We start from the raw sequence: 8597 nt of genomic DNA, 5'->3' as shown, positions 1-8597 counted from the left end.
AAAACTGTATATATTTCTGTCCAGCTAAGTCATTTGCAGAAGCCAGGAGAACTAAGATAGCAGCAGCCCCTGCTTCCCTTTAGTCATACAGCCTGATGTATTTTATGGCATCCCCAGCATCCATTGTTGGGCTGTACACAGCTGAAGAGGCTGATCAGCTCCTGACCTAGTCCTGCACTGCTTTCGGCTGCTGGGACTTTATAGCCTCTCTGCTCCCACTCACAAGTGCCTGTTGTAGTGTTAGCTGGCCTTATCTGTGCTGGAGGATCAGCAGGGGATTAACCTGTCTCTGCCTTGGGGGGTACATCAAGCCCCCCATGCTGCTATTGGGACAGGCTATTTGAAAATTTGTGAGGAGTGATTGCTACAAGGATTTATTTCTGTGTAGTTTTTTTTTAAGCTCATTTTGTATCATGGAGGAGGACCTTGTGAGGAGAGAAGAGAGAAAAGGCCTTATTATCTCATATGCAAATGATAAGGATGGGAAAGTTCGCCAGTCCTTCAGAATTTTGATGCCGAAAAATAAAAAAGGAGCGTTCCCCTTGCAAAAACTTGTGGACCAACACCTGGTGGGAAGACTCAAAGTGAACAAAAAGGATATCCACTGCCTGCAAGAACAAAGGTCAGGTCATTTTATTCTGTCACTTATTGGAATGGGTGCTTGCAATAATCTGGTGTTCACATCGAAGTAAGAGGTCATGGCGGATGTCTCCTCCACTGCATCAGCAACCAAAGATCTGAGGTCAGGGGGTGTGTGTGTGCTGTCGCTGGTCATATGGCGGAGGTAGCTTCACACCTTCAGGATAAACCAGTGTCTGAAGCCCCTGCAGCACCATCTCAGTCGGAGCTGGTGGATGAGGAGATGGAAGCCTTACCAAGCAGTCCTGAAGTTGTTCCAGATGGGGAAGTCAGACCAGTGGAGGAGTCTGCAGGGGCTGACCCCCTGACACCTGGACAAAGGAAGTCCCATTGAGGAGTTGACTGTACTGAGTCAACAGGTTCCACCATCTGCTGCAATTCCACCTTTGACCAGCTCAGACGAGGAATTGTTCAGTCCAGCACTCAGTGTCTGTATAGAGTCCTACCACTCTAAAAATGGGGGAGTTTAAAATTTGTTCCCTGAATGTCAGGGGTCTGAAAAGCTCTGTATGGAGGACAGTAATATTTAGCTATTTAAGTTGCATTAACTGCAAAATTTTTTGTCTTCAGGAGTGCAAAATAGACCACCACCCAAATTATGAACACCTCAGACAATCCTGGACTCACAGCCCTTCAGTATGGTCAGGTGGCAATGGAAATTCAGCTACAGGTATTGGTATCCGTGCAAATGGGAACAAAGTCACCTTTTCATCATTTATTGAGATAGTGGGAGAGCTATGATGGCCACTGTGAAATTTAGGGGGAAGGAACCCCTGAAAAAATGAGCTAGCTGAATTGCTGAATACCATACATTTCTTTGTTCCAGGTTCCTCCCCTGCAATTGTTTGTGGTGATTTTTACTGCGTATTACTAGGTGAAAAGCGAGCGGGTGTCCTCACAAAAAAAAACTACCAGTGAAAATTAACTGCCAGGGGCAGATACCAGTGGGTGTGTACAATGACCTAATCGTCAGGAAAGTTTCACTTTCACTTTGCATATGAATAAAGCATGTCATCTACTGCAGCCTTACATCTCTCGCACTGCAGCCTTGCATATCTCCCTGTACAAACCCCCATATCTCCTGAACAGTATGTATTTTCAGGGTACATAGGGGACCCTCATACCTAGCAGTACCCCATCTCCACACCTTTAATAAATTACAAAATATGGGGGTCATAATTATGGAACTCTACCCATAAAAAAGAAACTACCCTATTACAAATTGCTGGGGGCTTCCATCACCTGAAGCTCAATTTCCCTGCACCACACCATTCATGAGAAATTGGGGTTTAGGTGTTGGAAGCCTCCAGCAATGTGTAACAGGGAAGTTTTTTTTTTTAAGGGGGGAGTTCCACCTGTTCTGGCTATGGCCTATTGATGAAATTTTAGGGGGTGTTATCAACAGGTATCCCCCAGTTGCACCTATGATTTTCTTCACCTGCATCGTTCCTGGGAAATTGGGGTTTAGGAGCTGGAAGCCTCCAGCAATATGTAACGGTAGTTTTTTTATGGGCGGAGTTCCACCTGTCCGGGCGATGGCCTATTGATGAAATTTTAGGGGGTGTTATCTACAGATATCCCCCACTTGCACCTATGAATTTGTTCACCTGCAACGCACCATTTATGGGAAATTGGGGTTCAGGTGCTGAAAGCCTCCAGCAATATTTGGCAGGGTATTTTTGTTTATGGGCGGAATTTCACCCATTCTGGCGATGGCCTATTGATGACATTTTAGGGGGTGTTATCTACAGGTGTCCCCCACTTGCAGCTATGAATTTGTTCACCTGCACAGCATTGTTCTTGGGAAATTGGAGTTCAAAGTAGGGAATAGGAAAGTGTACTGTATTATGAGCATTTTCTCGTTTTGTGACAAGTAGGTATAAATTTGGAGGTTGCTGCTCCTTGCTATGTAGGTGGCCTCGGGGGGGCCTAATTTGTGTGTTTAATTTTGGGCTTCTAGACACACTAACTTTTTAAACAGCAACCTTTGTGGGTTGTACAGGGAGAGATGTAGGGCTGCAATATGTTGCAATCATACGCAAAGTGAAAGTGAAACTTTCCTGACGATTAGGTCACTGTACACACCCACTGGTATCCGCCCCCTGGCAGTTATTTTTCACCGGTAGTTTTTTTTTGTTAGGACACCGGCTGTAGAACAAGGAGGCACGATAAAACATGTGAACAGCTAAAAAACATGATGGCTCATCTCCATCCGAACCGAGTTGGAAGAGGTCTGGAAAAAGTACATCCGAATGATCCTGGTAATACATGGTCCAGCAATATATGTAAGTCTTGCATTGACTTTTGTTTTTGCCCTTGCGCTATCACTCCAGGGCAAATCACTCTCCAAAACAACATTTTCTCAGATCATTGATAGTTATTGTACATTCACCTAAAATTATCAGTTACATCTAAAGGATCAGGGATCTGGAAGCTAAATACCACGCTTCCAGAGGATCCTGGGATCAAAACACAATTCACATTAGCATACAAGTCATGGCAGAGAGACATATGCAAATTTCGCAACCTCATAAGTTGGTGGTATAACATCAAATAGAAAACTAGGTCCTTCATCCAGAAAGGAATACAGAAAGCATGGAGGAAAGTAAAATGGTTCCAGAGGCTAAACACACAGCTCCAAAGTTTTATTAGGTTTAGCAAAAACAGCATCCCAATAGAGGAGGAAATAAATAATTTAAAAAATGAAATAGCAGAGGCCATCACTGCTAAAGGGAATCTGATTATTTACAATGCAAAAGTGGAAAAATTTGGAAAAAACAAAATATGCTTCATGTTCTTCTTTAAAAAAGCAATCGGTTTAAAACAAAACATAGAATAAATCAAGGATAAGGTCACAATATCTGACATGTTAAAGGAGGCCCTGAGTTTCTACTCTGAGCTCTTTAGGGAAAAGAAGATAGATCCAACCGTCACCAAGGAGGTTGTAGGTGGCTTGGCCAACAAGTCTTTTTTTAAGATCTGAGTGAAAAAGAGCTATAGTTACCATCAAAAGATTTACCAAAAATAAATGTCCAGGTTATGATGGTTTGCCAATTGAATTTTATCTGTCACTTTGGGATCTCCTGAAAAATGATTTGTGTCTGATTTTCCATTAAGTTTTGTCATCTAACAGGCCTTTGTTCTCCTGGCTATGGGGCGTCATCACTCAAAAAATCCCTAAAAAAGGTGACGTATCAAACTTAGAGAACTGGCATCTCATCACGTTGCTAAACACGGATTATAAAATCAACTCCAAGATTCTGGTAAATAGAGTCAAAGAAGTTTTATATAAAGATATCCAGGGTGATCAGGCCTAGGATTTCTGGTAGAAGTGCACATGATAACGGTCTACATTTACTGAGAGATGTGCTATGGTATTCAAGAGAGAAAGCAAAAGTTTGGACTTTTTGTATTTAGACTTCCAAAAAGCGTTTGATAAAGTTTCACATATCTATCTGGGAAAGTGTTAAAAAAATGGGTTTTCCTGTTAAGCTACATACACACTTCCAATTATTATCGTTGGAAAACGAACGACGAACGTTCATGCACGATATATATGAACGATCGTATAGCACCGATACTGCACATAGAGTTAACGACACGATCGTTCGTAGATATTGTACACACAATAGATACGATCGTTTGAGCGATAGAGGAACTATGTGCACGACAGGAAAGTGAACGGACGTTCGTTCACTTTCCTGAACATGGACGATCAACGAACGACCGTACACACGAACGATGTTCAACGATCGTCGTCCAATCCGATCCGTCGGTCCGGTCGTTCGTTTCCAGCGACTTTCCTCGTTCGTCGGCGTCGTTGGTTACTTTTTTACGAACGATTTTTTGCCCAATCGATCGTTCGTCGTTCGATTGGAACGATAAAAATTGGAAGTGTGTACGCACCTTTACACTAATTAACCAAATGTCTTTACAGTGGTGCTTCTAGCAAAGTCTTAGTCAATGACTTCTTAACAGATGATGTTCAATAGGGATGAGCGAGCGAGATTTGTAAGTTCGATATCGTGGTGAATCGGGCCTTTCTCGCTTACCAAACATTTAAGCGAGAACGGCCTTGTGATTTGCCATGAGGTCGTGTTCTCGCCGAACAAACAAGGGTAAATGCAGGGGGCGGGAACGGTGACTATTTTTGGCAGGAATGGCGCTGCTGGGAGCGATTCATTTGCTCCCAGGATGCCCAGCAAGGCCCAACAGCCCAATCAGGAGAGATCTGAGCACAGGCAAATATACAGGAAGGAGTGAGGGGTAAGTCACTCCATCTTGTGTTCTGTGTCAGAGAAAGAAACAGGGAGAGAAGTGCATTGTGACCAAGACAGGTTAGGAGCCTTCTGTATACCCTAAAACATACAGATTGTGCAGTTTTTGCTACCTCTTGCTATCTAGCAAAAAAAGGCAGAAACATTTTGGGCCTACTCTCAAAAAAAATACAGATATTTCATTCTGATCCCACCTGCTATCTATTTCATTCTGATAGCCCTTGCTATCTATCATAGAGCCAGAAAATGTCTGTATTTCTCTCAAACAACAAATATTTCATTCTGATTGCACTTGCTCTCTATCAAAAAAGCCATACAAATTTCTCCCCAAAAAGTACAGATTTTTCATTCTGATCCCACTTGCTATCTATCAAAAAAGCCAAACAAATTTCTGTATTTCTCTCAAAAAAATACAGATATTTCATTCTGATAGCACTTGCCATCTATCAAAAAAGCCAGAAAAATTTCTGTATTTCTCGTAAAAAAAAAAATACAGATATTTCATTCTGATCTCACTTGCTATCTACCAAAAAGCCATAAAAATTTCTGTATTTCACTAAAAAAAATACAGATATTTCATTCTGATAGCATTTGCTATCTACCAAAACAGCCATAAAACTTTCTGTATTTCTCTCAAAAAAAATCAGATGTTTTATTCTGATAGCACTTTAGCTATTGATCAAAAAAGCCAGAAAAATTTCCTATTTTCTATCCCAAATATTCAGATATTCATTTCTGATACCACTTGCTATTGATCAAAAAAACCAGAAATATTTCTGTATTTCTGTCCCAAAAATTCAGATATTAATTTCTGATACTACTTGCTATATACCAAAGAAACCATTTGGTACAGGTGCATTTTTCCCTGAATAAGTAAAAGATGAGCAGTAGTCGCAGGGGAAGGCGTGGCATTGGGCGACCTGCCGCATCTGGCAGGGGGCATACTCCCCGGGAGTCTGCCACTGTAGGACATCAGCAGCAGCAAACTGTTGGAGGCAGCAGCACAAGTTGTCAAACATGTCTGAGATGTGTGCAGAGCACCAGTACGCTGGTAGATTTATTGAGGGGGCGTACTACAATCATACAGCCACGTCATATGGAGAGTATTGTGGACTGGGTCTCAGGGGCCTCAAGTGCAGCAGGCTCTTCTTCTGCAGCAGCAGCAGAAACCAGCACAGCCGTGACAGGAGCAAAGACAGGAGTTAGCGTGGCTAATGTGCCTGTACCTCCCGATGACTCTCCCTTGTTGTTTGACGAAAAGCCTGAGGATCTGTCATTGCGAATTTCAGGAGGCAGACTTTAAGACCCTTGGAGAGTGTGGTCAGCACTTGCTGGGCAAGGGTTCTGCATCAGTGGCTGCATTTGCAGAGACTGTCAGAGATGATGTGACCATGATGTGACCAGATGCAGAGGCAGGCATAGAAAAAAGAGCAGCACCTCTCCAGTGTGGTCCTATTTCTCGCTGAAAGACGATGACAGGTGAATAGCAATCTGCATCCTGTGCCACACGCAGATTCGCAGAGGACAGGCCTGATCACATTTGGGTACAACATCCCTGCTTTCCCACATGCGCAAGAACCACAAACCAAAGTGGAAACAGTACTTGTGTTGTCTTGAAGGAGGTGCAACCATGTCATCGTCTCTTTTTCCACCTCCATTGACTCCTTCTCCACCTCCAACTGTCATTTCTAGTACATCTCAGGAGGTTGGTGCCAGCCAGACTTCCAGCTGCAAGGAAGTATCGGCTTCTGGCTGCAGGTTTCGTGGCTTTGGACGACGTTTGTCGCCGCAAGATGGGTACTCCAATGACCCCTTCAGCTCCCAGGTTTCCTCAGCCCACGCTACAAGAGTTCTGCTCAAGACATCAGGCTATTAGCCCAACCAACAAAAGAGTCATCAAGCTCAATTCACATCTAGCCAAACTATTGGCCTTGCAGCTACTGCCGTACAGCATTCTGGGCTCTGGTCCCTTCCGTGACCTGATGGCCTGTGCCGAGCATTGGTGGAATATACCAAGCAGGCATTATTTCTCCCGCCCAGCTGTTCCCAGTTTAAATGTACATGTAATGGGTAAGCTCTCCCAGGCATTGGCATTCACCATGGACAGCTGGACAACTAGGCAAGGAGTGGGACGCTACCTGTCCTTCACCGCTCACTGGGTGGCCTTGCATAGCTCAGTGGGCGGTAGTCTGCAAGAAGCATTGCAGCACCTGGTAGCCCCACCGAGGGGTGTGATGGGAAAGCATGGGCCACCCCAGTCCTCTCCCTCCTCCTCCTCCTTCATTCCTTCCACCAGCTCTTTTCTTCACTCCTCTTGAAAGGCCAGCAGCGGAAGACACTGTGGTTAAGCGGGCACGCCACTACGGCTCCCTCAAGCACATGCATTGCCAGGCAGTGCTAAAACTGGTGTCTTTGAGGGAGAAAAGTCACACCGCCAGAGAACTCTTGTCCGCTTTGCACAGAGAGCTTGAGGCTTGGCTGACGTCCTCCTGGCTCACAACAGGCAACGTAGTGTGCAATGGGGCCAACCCTGTGGCTGCACATGGGGCGCATAACACGTGTCCTGCTTTGCGCACGTACTGAACTTGGTGGTACAGAAGTTCCTCTGCACGTACCCAGGACTGCTGAGACAGGCTCGCTCCATCCACAGCCATGTACCTCTATCCCCTACAGCCACCGCACGCTTAACAAGATCCAGCGCCAACAGAGGCTTCCACTGCATAGACTGATATGTGACACTGTGACTAGATGGAACTCCACCCTGCACATGCTCCAGCCTCTGTGTGAGCAAAAGCTAGCCATCCGCCATTACTTGGTTAGCGTGATGCATAGAGGCAGCGGGGCCCTTGGTACAGCCACACAACTAAGCTATTTTACCAGTGACCAGTGGGAAGCGGTCAGGATGGAACAATGTCATACCCATCATCTTTCTGCTTGATAATAACCTGTGTGGCCTGATGGAAAGTGGCGATGGGGGAGAAGGGGAAGAAATGGGGGAGGAGGATGAGGGTGACATTACACTCCATAACGCACATCCAGCATCAGGAGGAGCAAGAAGGGACACTGGCCAGCATCAGGAGTTTCAAGAGGAGGAGGAAGATGATTATGATAATAATGATGAAGGAGATCATATTGGGGCTGCTGGCCAGGACCCATCCAAACCCCATTCCTGCAGTCACACCCCAGGCACTGTGTGAGCGATGGAACAACAGGAACTGCTGCAGCTTGAAGAGGTGGGTGATGAGGAGGAAAATGTTTTGGCGCCTACTGGGGGACAGGAGGATAAACCCAGGGAACCCCTCTTTCATATGTGCATCCACATGTTGCGATGCCTACAGAGGGGCCCCTGCATTTGCAGCATCAAAAACCAGGATGATTACTGGCTGGCCACCCTTTTGGATCACCACTACAATGACAAAATGTCACAGTTTCTACCCAACCCGGCGCAAGAGAAAGAAAAGGTGACCCACCTGAGCAGAATACTATGCGACCGGCTATGTGGGGAGTTCTGCGCACCACATTCCACACAGGGAGCTCAGGCGAAGGCTGCCTCCACCGTATTCCCCTGTAGCGGCGGCAGCAGCAACAGCATCAGCAGTAATGGCAGCAGGCCTCACACATCCAAAAGTGTAGGCCAAGGCAGGGGGGATTTTCTGGATGCCTGGCAAAACCTGATGCAGC

This window comes from Pyxicephalus adspersus, chromosome 4 (genome assembly GCF_032062135.1).
Source record: "Pyxicephalus adspersus chromosome 4, UCB_Pads_2.0, whole genome shotgun sequence".
NCBI lineage: Eukaryota > Metazoa > Chordata > Amphibia > Anura > Pyxicephalidae > Pyxicephalus > Pyxicephalus adspersus.
The sequence above is the reverse complement of the archived record's forward strand: the minus strand, read 5'-3'. Positions refer to the sequence as shown.